The following is a 13,037-nucleotide window of genomic DNA, read 5'->3' as shown; positions in this document are numbered from 1 at the left end:
GGGAGAAGCTACTGTCGTACACATAGCTGTGGAGGTTTATATCTGCAGGTCCAACAAAAATTTGGCCTCAGAGTCAGTACTGTTCCTTTCAGCAGCCAGTGAGAACATATGCCCATGGCAGAGCTGCTTACATGGCCAAATTTGTGGATTAAGGTTTCCAGCATAATCTGTGGGCTGAAATTGCATATGGCTGTAAATAATGTAGTACTTTAGAGAGGTGAATGCTTCTCCTGTCTGCTTTGAGATTATTTTTTTTCTCAGTAGTTTAAAAATAAAACAACCCCACTTGTTGCAAGATATGATTTCTTAGCCTGGCTTCTAACTTAAAATTGGTGCAAGGGTAATTTTCTGCTGCCTTATCTGTAGTGGGCAGTTCCTTGGTGGAAGAAAGGAAGCAACTGGCAGTACCTTAGGCACTAGAGCATCAAGGGAGCTTAGCTGGTAGCTGTATAAAGTTGGAAGTGCATGGCACAATGCCAGCACATGCTGTCCCCTTATGATTGAGGCAGGTGGATGAACCTTTAAAGGGGTTCTGGTGGCTCAGGAGATGCTGAACAATGTGTTGGTCTTCATGCAAAGGCTTGCAGGTTTCAGTGAAATGGCATAAAAGCTTGGCTGGTACCTCATGCTTGGGTTTGAAAGGGTAATTTCTGTTTGACCAGAGCTGCAGGTGCCATTGTTTCATCTCTGTTATAATCATGAGGAAGTTTTGGTACTGTTTGTGCAGATGCTGTTTGGGTGGCTCAGCAGGGGGACAGGCAAATGGCTGGCCCGGCCATGTCCCCCCAGCCCCTCACTTTATACTGTGGGACAGCACCTTGGCACTTCAGATATGTTTGCAACTCTAATACCAATTTCCTCTTGGACTTGACATTTGTGAATGCAGAATACAGAAGAAATTGAGAACTGAGTTATTTCTATCATGTTGCTTCTTGCAAATACTAAGAAAAGGAAAACAAAACACTGCCTAGGAGGTGTTTCTCCCTGCATCAAAGTCATCCTTCGGCAGATTGGGTGGAGAAGAACACACTGTTTATTTGGTGAGGTCTGTGTAAGTGAGAATTAAAGATGGTAAAAATATTTTTCTTTAATTTTTTTACTGAACATTCACTTTTCTTTTTGTCCCTAGCAACTGAGCGAAGGGTTGGGTTTAGGTATTCCTGGGTTTTCTTCCAGCTTGAAATTGCAAAACCTAAAATCATGAATGCAAGAAACAAAAACCATCCAGAGAGTCAGGAGCAGTGGAAAAGGAGGAGGAAAGGTATGCAGCAGTGATAGTGCTGTAACTTGCCCTTTGGAACAGAAAATAAAGCTCTTGGTTTGGAGCGCTTTTTTTTGACACAGAACAAATTATTACACCAAGTTCACTCTTTGAACCACATCCAGTGCAAAGTTCATTTGATACATTAAATGCAGTTCCACATTTGCAAAAATGCTGAATTTGATTTGATTGCATCTTTTGAAAGGCTACACTGGCAGCAAATAAAATACATGCCAGGCATTTCTCCTGAGGAAAATAACAATTGCTAGTATTTCAGCCTAAATACCTCAAATGCCAACAGTTTTGGTTCTTTTTCTCTAATTTTGCTTTTGTTGAAGAATCACGACTTGTACTCTGAAGCATTAGAAGCAGCCAACTCATCCTGTGTGATAGTGGATATTGCTGCAAAATGTGCTTTGGTCATTGCCAAAACAAAAAAATAAAGACGTGTGTATTGCAAAGATAATCCCCTTCTGGCCTTCCATAAATCTGTCTTGAAAACTGCCCTTAGTAACAGGGTTGTCTGAGGATCAGTGACACAGGCTGTCTCACTAGGCTGACTCCTTTGCTGCACACCACAACAATGTACAGGGAGTGATGAACTGGTGTTTTTCAAGGCTGTTTTTCCCCCTGTTTGCTGGGTATATTCACTGTGCAGCAATGTACAATGCTGGCCAAAACACTTGAAGCCAGACACATCCTTCCAGGTTTTAAGATCCAGAATGAATCTGAAACTCAGTGTAGGTTTCTTGAAATACATCCACAAAGGAAGAGCAAGGCTGCTGCAAGAAGAGTTTACATTTGCAGAGTTTATGTAATTTGGAGGATCCTAGAAACTCTACCAAGTAATTGTTTGTTTATACAGTACTGGTTCTGGAAAGTTTTGGTGGTGCTGAATTAGGAGAGAGAATTGGGATCGTTCAGCCTAGAAAAGAGAATGCTTGGGGGGACCTAAGTGTGGCCTTCCAGAACTTGAAGGGAACCTATGAGAAAGAGGGAGAGGGACTTTTTACAAGAACATGTAGTGACAGGACAAGGAAGAATGACTTGAAACTGCCAGTAGGTTTACATTAGACACTAGGAAGAAATTCTTTGCTGTGAGGGTGGTGAGGCTCTGACACACGTTGCCCAGAGAAGCTGTGGCTGTCCCATCCCTGGAAGTGTTCAAGGCCAGGTTCAATGGGGCTTTGAGCAACCTGGTCTAGTGAAAGGTGTCCCTGCCTGTGGCGGGGGGGGTTGGAACTAAGTGTGCTTTAAGGTCCCTTCTACCCCAAGCCATTTTATGATCTTCATATCACCTGGATTTTTTGCACAAAGGAGATTGCTTTCTCAGATGGTTATATGACTGTCATCTCCTGGATAGATTTACTAAAAACTAAACTACTAAAAATATTGCTTGTTTATGGAAATAAACTAGATAATTACAATCTTGTCTTCTTGCATTTATTGCCAAGAACAAGAACTTTTAAGTAGCTTAATTTCCCTTCCACATCTTCCTTCCTCCTGTCTTGAGGCTAGGTTTGTCCCCTTTACAAGGCTGAAGGATAATGTAGGCAGCATTAATAAATATACCAGGGAACTGGCATCTCAAGATCAGGATTACAGTGCAATTCTGTTCCCAAAAGTGAAAGACTTGGCCAGTGAATTTGTTCTCTGCTCTGTTATGATCCTGTGACTCTTGGTGCAGAAGAGGCTGTAGAGGCTGTTAGAGCAAGGTTTTTAGCAGAGAATGAGGGAAACATCTGAAAATCAAGCTTCCAGAGGACATTGGAGTACCCATTAAACCTGTGTGCTTTTGTAGATGGCTAACAACCAATCAGCTTGAAATCCTTTTTTTTGTGCCCCACTAGCTGTGAGTAGTTGGTTAGGGCACTTTAGGAAAGACAAGAAGAAAAATCCTTCTTACTGTCCTTATGCCTACTGAAATGCAGTATTTAGTAGATGGGTCTGTGCTGCTGTCCCCCCTGCTTCTCAAGGGACATGGGCTGGCAGATCCCCAGGCTCACCAGTGTGTCCCAGGTCCCTACCATGTGTTCTGTTGTTGTTGATGTGCAGTTGCCCTGTCCTGTTCCTGGGACCTTGCTTTGGGGGCCTGTATGGCTGCAGCGGTTGTCACACACCCTTCGTGCCTGTGGAATGGATAGACAGGATTTCTTTCCTGGGTCTCAAGCCTACAAAAATGTTTGGAAGTGGAAAACTGAAAAACCTGTGTTATTATTTTTGTTTAGAAGAAAACAGTGACTGCTTTCTCATATACTGCATCTGACAGTGGTGATCATTATACCTGCTGAGATGACAGGGGTGTTGCACTACATTCATTAAAGCCTGAGGAACACTCCTGCTCCAGTGCTGAGGACTGCAAATACATAGCCTGACACAGGCATTCATCTGAGCAGACCGAAACCAAACTCCCACATATAGACTCAAGAACACCCTCTGTGAAATGCTGGGGTGCTGTCTCACCTGCCTCTTCCTGTGACACACCTCCCTGGGGAATGTGGACCTCCAGGGTCAAACTTAGGCTCAATCATATGTTTTGAGATACCATCTCTAGCATTTAAGGGCACCACACCTTATTCTTCTTTTCTTTAAGACTTCTGGATGTGGTAGGACAGGGGAAGAATGAGCAGACACTACCTGCTGGCCTATCTCAAGCTCATGCTTAGACCTCTGTCTCATTTCTTTCTTGCTGGATTCCTGTTGATCAGAGTCGATCTGCTCTGTCCAGCAAGTCTCATCATTAGTGCTGGTGCAGTTCTTTTCCTAACTCAAAGGTAGCTGGCACATGTAACTGTGTCCCCCAATAGAGTTTAATGAGGTATGGCTTTCTGGCTCCAAGCTGAGACAGTGTTCAGACTGATTGGGTTTTTTCCAGATCTGATTGGTCTAGGAATAGTGCTGAAAGCTGCTTTTTAGTTTCAAAATACTTAACCATCCTACTAAATTATTAGCATTGGCAAGATGCCACCAAGCAGGACAGAGTCCAGTTCCGGTGAGGTGGTAGAACTGCTCTCTTACTTAGGTGGCTTCATTGAATAACAACCACAAAAGACCACCTAATACTTGTCCAAGTTTTTCCTCCTGATCTGATGGGAGCAGAATGTATAAATAACATTGAGTCTGAGGGAAATATGGACTCTTCTCTCCCATGCTTTTCTTTTTTGTGTGTGCCAAGTTAAGGAAGAGGAGAATTCAGAAAATGCAAGGAATTCTCATTTCCCTTTTCTCCTTGCTTGTTTTGAAGTGCCAGAGTGAGAAGCTGGTATCTTAATATGTCTTCTGTTTATTACCCCATGACACACTTCACTGTGATTTTGATACCTGGAAAGGGAACATCCTCCCCCAGGGGTATTTTGGACTCCTATTATTGTATTTGCTGATGTTTGTAAAACTCCATTTGCTATCCTGTTAGTTGTTCTGTTTCAACATACCTTTAGCTGACCTGTGCTCCAGAGAATTGTTAAACATTGCAGGCATGCTTGAGGAAGGAAAATAATCTTCCTTTTAACTTGGAGTGCAGCACTTAAACTCACTGGTGTGGCAGAAGGAGCAGTAGATGTGCTGTGGGTGGTGCTAAACCGGTTTGGAGAGAGCTGAGAACGGCATGAAGCATGGAACTAAAAACTTTATGCTGTGATGGGATGGATAAGCTAGCATCTATGTGCTGGCAGACTTTGTTGTGTGGGGGGTATTAGAGCTTTAAAAGCATTGTGGCATATAGAAGGAGCATTTTGGAAAGTTTTTGAGCCCCGGCATTGCCTTTGCCTTGGAGAAGGCAAAGGAGAAGGTCACCAGAGATGGTTAATAAAGCTTTAGCTGCTGAGCTCACTAAACATTCTTCCAGTTCAATGGCCTATGCAGAATGATGTGTTTAGTCAATGTTTAATTCCTAAGCAACAAATGGTGATTGTCATCCTAGAAGGCACTTGTGGTGTTGACTGAAGCAATGGAGGCCAAGGATTAAAAAGGTCGTGCAGGGAGATCACTTCGGCAGCCTCTCAGCTCTCACCTCCAGGTCAGGTCCCTTCTCAGCAGGAGAAAACAAGGAGAAGTTCATGCTGCCTTAAGACCAATAAAGGCTTTCCAACAGGAAAACAAACCAGCCGTTTAAAAAAAAATTATTGGCTGTAGGAAAAAAAACAAAGGGAGATGTGAACTGTGGATAGTTGAGGGAAGGCAGGGGAAAGCAGGAAATTAAGAGACATTTACTCTTGCCCTGGTGATGGGAGAGCAGGAGTGGAGCATGTAGCTGGTGAGCAGAGGCAAGCTGTGACTGACAGCAGGAGGGGAAAGGGGCAGCAGCTGTTGAGGATGCTGAGGGCTGCTTGTATGGTTTAGATCTGGAGAAGAGATGAGAGAGGACTGCAAACAGTGCCTTCATGGAGCAGAAGACCTGGATGGGATGCCAGGCAGAAAACTCAAGAAACTTTCTTGTTGGATGAGTCAGAAATGAGAAGAGCCCCCGCAGATGAAAGCCTCTAACCCTGTCTCACCTTCATCCTTCTCCAAGATCTGATTGCCAAGGCCTGGCCCCTGGACTCCGAGCAGCCACCAGGGCTGTTTATCTCCAAGCCTGGCCTGGTTTTGTCTGAAGCTGCTTTATCCAAGGACTCTGTTAACTCAAGCTTGGGGGGAGGAGGAAGGGGGTGTAGGCATGTGACATTCCTGCCTCCTATGAAACCAACTCAAAGCATGTGAAGTTTACAAGTCTGTTTATAAAGTCTGGCCCAGGCCAATGGGACTGGCATGGCTGTTTTGTACATATAGCAGTTCACTTCTGTATCAGTGCTAGGAGGATTGGGATGATTTGTTCTTTATTGTTCTTTCCTTTCCATGTTTTATACATCAACATGCAAAATAGCAATTATTGTGTGCTTTTCCAACTCTGCTGGGTAAAGTACACGGGGATTTTGTGATAGAGACAGACAAAGAGAAAGTGCTGTTCAAACCATTGCACTTTCCAGGTTGTGACTCAGTCTTTGGGATTGCTTTGTCTTAAAGACAGAGCTATAACCAATTTTTTTTTGTTAGGCTGTTACTGAGCCTGGACATGTGTAATGCAAACCAGAGTTCTGCTTCAGTTTTAGAAGATTAAAGCAAGATTGAGTCAATTTTCTTTGATCTACCAAGACCTCCATTGCTGAGCTACTAAAAGAGGGCAAGACTGCAAGCTAATGTAAGGGCTTACTTGTGGCCAGGACACCCTATTTCTTCCATACTGAATATTGACTCCAGCACTGATTTACTGGGCACCAGGAATAAGTTTTCACCCATGAAATTTCCAGCTGCAAGATGGGTTTAGTTCTAAATTACTGATCTGTGATGATCTCAGTGATGGCAATGATTAATTTTGCTGATGAGTTTACGGTTTTGTAAACATGTAGGGCAGCTCTGCAAAAGTCATTGTTTATGATGTATTTGCTGCTTTTCCTTTTCAAATTTCATGCTGTTTACCTTGAGAATGAATGCTGTATAAAAGTGGCATGTCCTATGAGCCAGTATTACTTTGCTCTGAGTGTTAGCAGGGCCAAGCTGTTCCAGCAGTAAGGGTGCACATTCCAAAGCAATTAGAACAGTTTCATAAGTAAATACTGCTCAGCAGCTGATAAAATGCCTTTCAGACGTCTTCGTAAAACAGATTCAGGTGACCAGTAAAGAACTTCTTTCTTTAATCTTTGCAGTCAAATGTGAAAATACTTATTTTGATTCCTAACAGCTTTTTCATTTAAAAATTGCTGTGAATTGAAAGTAGTTCACTTGTCTTGTTGAAATAGCCTGCAACTGAGTCACAGGGAAAAGAAATTATGACAACCATGGATTCCCCACCCTCTGTGCTTCACCAGGGTCTCTGACCTCTCTGTGCATAACCACACATTGAAATCATTTGATGCTTGGCTTACTGCGAGTGTAAAAACTTCTAGGGAGGAGGAAGAACAAGTGGGAGGGTGGAAACCGAAAAAAGGAGGATTTCCTCTGCCTATAAACTGGTGCACAAAATTGCAATTCATCTGGGAAGCTCTGCAAACTAAAGCAAGCCTGTTTTTTGCTCAGAACAAGCATGGCTTCAAGCTGCAGCACTGATTCCCAAACTTCTTGGACCAGCTTTTACCCATATTGTCCCTTGTCACAGAGCTTTGAATTCCCAACCTCAGAACAGGGCTGTGGTCTCCAGGCCCCTTTGGAGGCCCACCAGCTATCTGTATTTCCAGCTGTGAGAACCCCTGCTCTAGGGCACCATTTGGGTAAAAGCATAGGATGTTGGCCTTTATGTACTCCAAGACCAAAGCTAAAGATCTTTTTTCCAGAAGCATTCTTTCAGAAGCTAAACAAAACAGTCTTTTAGATGTGGGTTTGCTTTTCTCTTTTGTTTCCTCCGTTTTCCTGATTTTCTTTCTTTATTATCTTTTATACCTCTTGACTAGTGTTACTTTCTGGGGATTGTTTCCTTTTGTTGAATCACAAAATAGTGTGAGTTGCAAGGGACCTTTAAAGGCCATCTAGTCAAAAACCCCTGGAATAAGCAGGGACATCCTCAACCACACCAGGTTGCTCAGAGACCTATCTAGCCTGACCTTAAATGTTTCCAAGAATGAGGCATCCACCACCTTTCTGGGCAACCTGCTCCAGTGTTTTATCACACTCACTATAAAAAACTTCCTCTTTATAGCTAATCTAAACCAACCTTCTTCTCATTTAAAACTGTCACCCCTTGTCCTATCACAACAGGCCCTGCTAAAAAGTTTGTCCTTACCTTTCTCATAATCAGAGAATCATCAGGGCTGGAAGAGACCTCCAAGATGATCAAGTCCAGCTATTAACCCAGCACTGCCAAGACCCCTTTAAGTACTGAAAGGCTGCTCTAAGGCTTTCCCAGAGCCTTCTTTTCCCAGCAAGAACAACCACGACTCTTTTTGCTTATCCTCACAGGAGAGTTGCTCCAGCCCTCAGATCATATTCATGGTTCCTCTGGATGTACTCCAACAGGCCCATGTTGTTTCCATGCTGAAGTCCCCATGGCTGCTGTGTGAAGGATGGATAGAACTCTATGAAGGGATAGATTTTTTCAAACACCTTTGTGTCTGAAGAGTGTTGCTGTGATGAGTTGCATGAGAAGGCCAGTAGCAGGACACTCACTGGAAACTCCAATTGCAAGGATGAAGGAGGCCAAACATGTGAAGGGTGAGCAGGGCTGAGTGCTGAGCCTGAAGAGCTGTAGAGAGTGGAGGTGGGCCTCGAGCAAAGCCAGCTGAAGTTCAGCCTGGACAGTGCATGAGCCAAACCCTAAATCTGTTTGCTTTGACTGGGTAACTTAAGACCTGCACTTGGACACAGTGGTCCAGGCCCTGGCCGAGCACATTAGCCTGTGTGAGTATGAGGAAGAAATAATCAGCTTTGGCAGTCCAAGTCCCAAGCCTGTCATATAAGCACACCCTGAACTTTAAACATATGTGTACCCCTATTTCCAGTACAGCATTTGAAAATGTGTCCTCACTCCAATCCTTCACCCTGATTAAGAAAACAGAATTTATAAAGAATATTTTAAGCATGAAGTTGCCTTTTGTTCTGTACTGTACTGGAGCACACAGATAGTAATAGTACACAAAGATCTATTTCATTTCATTTACTCCAGTTAGCAGAAGTAGAACTAGCATTGGTTTGGGGTTTTTTTGGTTGGGAGTTTTTTGTGTGTGTTTGTGTGTCGGTCTTGTTCTCTTTTGATGTGGTTTTCCTGGGGATGATTGTATGTGATGTGGTAGCATGAGAATTGTCAGTCGAAGAACTGGGCTTGGCAGTTTTCTGTGGATATCCAAGAAGCTGCTGATAGCATGTATCTGGCAAGGTTCCAGATGTGATCAACTGTCAGAAGCTATTCCGCCTGACTCTTGCCCAGAAGCTTTCTTCCCCTTGCTACCCCTTCAAGCTTTCTTCCAGAACAGCACCTCATACTTATACTTGGTAAAGCCCATTTCTGCTGGAAACCTTGATGTGATATCCATGTGAGTCAAATCCACTTTTTCTCTTCCTGCCTCCCAAGTCTAAATATAAAATCTGTGTTTCCATATGGTCTTACTTTTAAAATCCCGAGTTAAACTAAATAGGGAATTCTGTTGATTGTGCTATGAAATCTTATTTATGGCATGATTGTCTTCCTCAGCTGGACTCAGCTTTTTTAAAATGAAAGACAACAAATGAAATATTTCCAGAATGAGGTGACTAAAGTTTTCCAACACCTCTGGGGCCTTCAGTTCACAAGAAGTGTCCTGATTCTGGTTTGCTGTGAGTCAAAACCTAAACAAAATCCTTAGGTCAACCTTACTTCCACTGCTGAGCTCCACTACATTAGAGGCAAAGGTACAAATTTTACCTGGATTATTTGAAGAGCTTTACAGGACTTTCCTCAGTTTGGAAACCTTCTGGAAAAAGTAAGAGGAAGCTTCTATAATTTTATGCTTAGTTTCAAGCTGGAGTCAGAGCCTTCATAGTATTTTCTGGCTTTGGTTTGGAAAGGGAGCTGCTTTGGCATTTGGCCAGCTGGTGCAGGGGTAGCTTTCAGCCCTCCCTGTGGAGCCCTGCTCTCTGCAGGTCAGCAGCTGAGCCACAGAGTCTGGCCACAAGCAGGAGAGTTGGGTCCTGGCCAACTTGGCATGCTACAGCCCTGCTGGGTAAGGATGCAGCAGGCCAAGAACTGAACCTCTGGGAACCAGAGAGAGGGCTGTAAGGAGCCTACCTCTGCCTCCCTTGGGAGGGTGCTGCTGCTTCATACCAGCATCAGTGTGGAAGGAAGAAGCTGTCTCCATCATTCAGGACTGGATGGGAGGATTTCTATGTCTCTGTTTCCTAATCCCACGCTGAGTGGAATGGGGTTGCAATCTGCAGCAAAATTAGCTGTGAGTCGCACAACTCTGAGTGATATTCAGACTGTTAAAAAAACTTAGAAAGTCCTGTTGTGGTTCTTAAAATCCATGTGTTCTTACCTACTGCAAAGCTCTTGCGTTGGCATGACCAACAGAAGCCCTACATGTGGTCCCATGTGATGAGCAATGTGATTCACCTGCAGAGGAGGAACCTCTAAAGTCCTCTTATGCTATAGAAACATAGAATCATAGAATGGTTCAGGTTGGAAGGGACCTTAAAAATAATTTCATCTCAACACCTGTGCTATGGGCAGGGATGCCACCCACTAGACCTTGTTACTCAGGACCCCATCCAACCTGGCTTTGAACACCTCCCCAGGCAGCCTGTTCCAGCGCCTTGCCACCCTCACAGGAAACAATTTTTTCTTAATGTCTAATCTAAACCTGCCCTCTTTCAATTTCAGCCATTGTCCCTTGTCCTGTCACTATCTGCTGTCTCAGTTTTGGAGACAAAACTTCAGGAGGCAACACTCTGGAGTGTCTCCTCCAAAGGGAGAAGGGCCTTCCCTTTTCCTCCACCAATAAGACAAGTAGGTCACAGCAAGTGAAAGTGGAAAAAAACAAACTGTTTATTAACACCAAACAAAACAGGGTAGAACAGAAAAAAACCCTCTAAATACAACAAATTCCAGAGAGGGAACAGACACATGGGCTTGGACTAGCTGAGGCCACCCCACGGGCCCGCCAGGGCCACCCACAGGCTCCCCGGACCGGCAAGGAGGGAAGGGAGGCAGTGAGGCAAGGGAAGGGAAAAAGAACAAGAAAAACCAGCAGAACGTTTTTCCCGCTAGCTGGAACACAAAGGAAACCCCAAAAAGCAGCAGAGCGCTCCCGGTGCAGCCCCTCCCGAGCCCCGCCGAGCCCCAGAGCCCCCGAGCCGTTGGGCTGAGCCGTTCAACCGCCCCGCACTCGGTCCTGTGGCTCCGGCCCCGCCCCCGGGTCCATCTTAAACTAACAGTGTCCTTGGGCATTGAGCGGATGGTTAAGGAATAAAATGGCTTCATAACATCACCTCAGGACATCTGCCCATATAAAAACTCCCTCTCCCTCCTTTAATAAGCCTCCATAAGGTTCTGGAAGGCTGCAGTGATGTGCCCCTTGAGGTGTTCTCTTCTCCAAGCTAAACAGCCCCAACTCTCTCAGCCTGTCTTTGTAGGAGAGGTTCTCCATCCCCCTGATCATCTTCATGGCCCTCCTCTGGATTTGCTCCAAGAGGCCCATGCCTCTCCTGTGCTGGGGACCCCAGAGCTGGATGCAGTTCTCCAGATGGGGTCTCACAAGGGGAGAACCTCTCCCTTGACCTGCTGGCCAGGCTGCTTTGTATGCAGCCCAGGATGTGTTTGGCCTTCTGGGCTGTGAGAGCACATTGCTGGGTCATGTCCAGTTTTTTAGCCGTGAGAACCCCAAGTCCTTCTCCACAGGGATGCTCTCAATGATTTCTTCTTCCAGTCTGTGCTTTTGTCTGGGGTTACCCGATACTCCATCACTTAAAACCTGGATGGTCCTGCTAGATGAACGTTGCTGTTTTGTTCTTTGCTGTGGGCCACAGTCTTGACCTCAGGTACAAAAGTGTGTGTGGTGAGATCTGCAGCTTTGGAAGTCTGAATGTGGTGACCCGGGCTGAACCTGGCCTGTGTTCCTTGTGCCTTGTATGCAAAAGGCAAATCTTTCTCACTTTTAAACTTGTTGGTTTTCCACTTTGGTACGTTTCTCTTTGAATTGTTTCCTGGGAAAGAGAATGTTAAAAGCTGCTCTTTCACTTTTAATTTGGTAAAGTAGGCTGAGTGCTGCTAATATGACAATGCTTAAAGGGATTAGTTAGCACATTAACAGTTTCAGTTGCTAATCTCCTGTAGAACACAGAGGTTTGGAAGGGAATAACTGCTTCTCCCTAGTGACTTTCAATTGTTTGTTCTGCATGGATATAGGTATTTCCTCAGTCTCTGCAGAAGGCTAGCAAGCAGTGTGCTGAGGTAACAAGTGGTGTCATGCTTCCACAAAAATTGGTAGTTGGCTGAGCCAGCACAAAAATCATCCTATGGAAGACCATATTGGTCATGATCAAAAGTATAAAATGCTTCATGGCATGACAATGTCTCCACTTCTCAGGGCAGCCAAGAGCAGCTTCTCAGTCACACAAGGCCCATGATGCATAATCACTTCTCATGAAGCCTCACTAAGTTAGAACAAACAGCAAAAATCAGTTTCTTCTGAGTTTCTGCTTTCATTTCCAGCTTGTTGAAAAACCCATGCTTCCTTCACCCCCTTGAATTTGCTCCATGCATGCATGATTTACATGGTGTTACTTTGCACTTGCTCTATGTAAAGCTACGTAACTTCTGCATGCACATTTTTCAGCTGGAGTGGTAGGAAACTGCTCACTTTTCCCCTTGTCCCAGATGCTTGTAGTTTCAATGCACATTGATAATGGGGATCTTGAATCTCTGGGTTCCTGTGAAACAGCTGCCTGCTTCTCAGATATAGCAGGTCATGAAGCAGAGTGCTAGAGGGCAAGATGTATTTGTAATAGAAGATGGACAGAGGAAAATGAAGTCAGAGTTCCCTCCTTAAGGAAGTCTTTGCAAAGGTGTTTACATGTAGACACAAATAATTCATCCTATCTTTTCTCTCTTAAATGTGTAATATTTTTTTTCTGTTAGAGAAATAGACATCTCTGGCTACTCCTTCAGAAGGAAGGTAGTGAAGTTCAGTGGGAGGCCAGAATTAAAATCCTCTTGAGATGTGCCATGTGTTATGTAACCTCTCATGTGCATTTCAGAAGAGTGTTTGCCTGTGATCCGGAGAATGTCCAATCAGTATCCGTTGGTGAATTGCACCATTTTTATTTTGGGTGAAGCTTT

The sequence above is a fragment of the Corvus kubaryi genome, unplaced genomic scaffold (genome assembly GCF_017639235.1).
Source record: "Corvus kubaryi isolate FWS band 111438036 unplaced genomic scaffold, C.kubaryi_AGA036_p1.0 37341, whole genome shotgun sequence".
Classification (NCBI taxonomy): Eukaryota; Metazoa; Chordata; class Aves; order Passeriformes; family Corvidae; genus Corvus; species Corvus kubaryi.
This window is presented reverse-complemented; position numbering follows the sequence as displayed.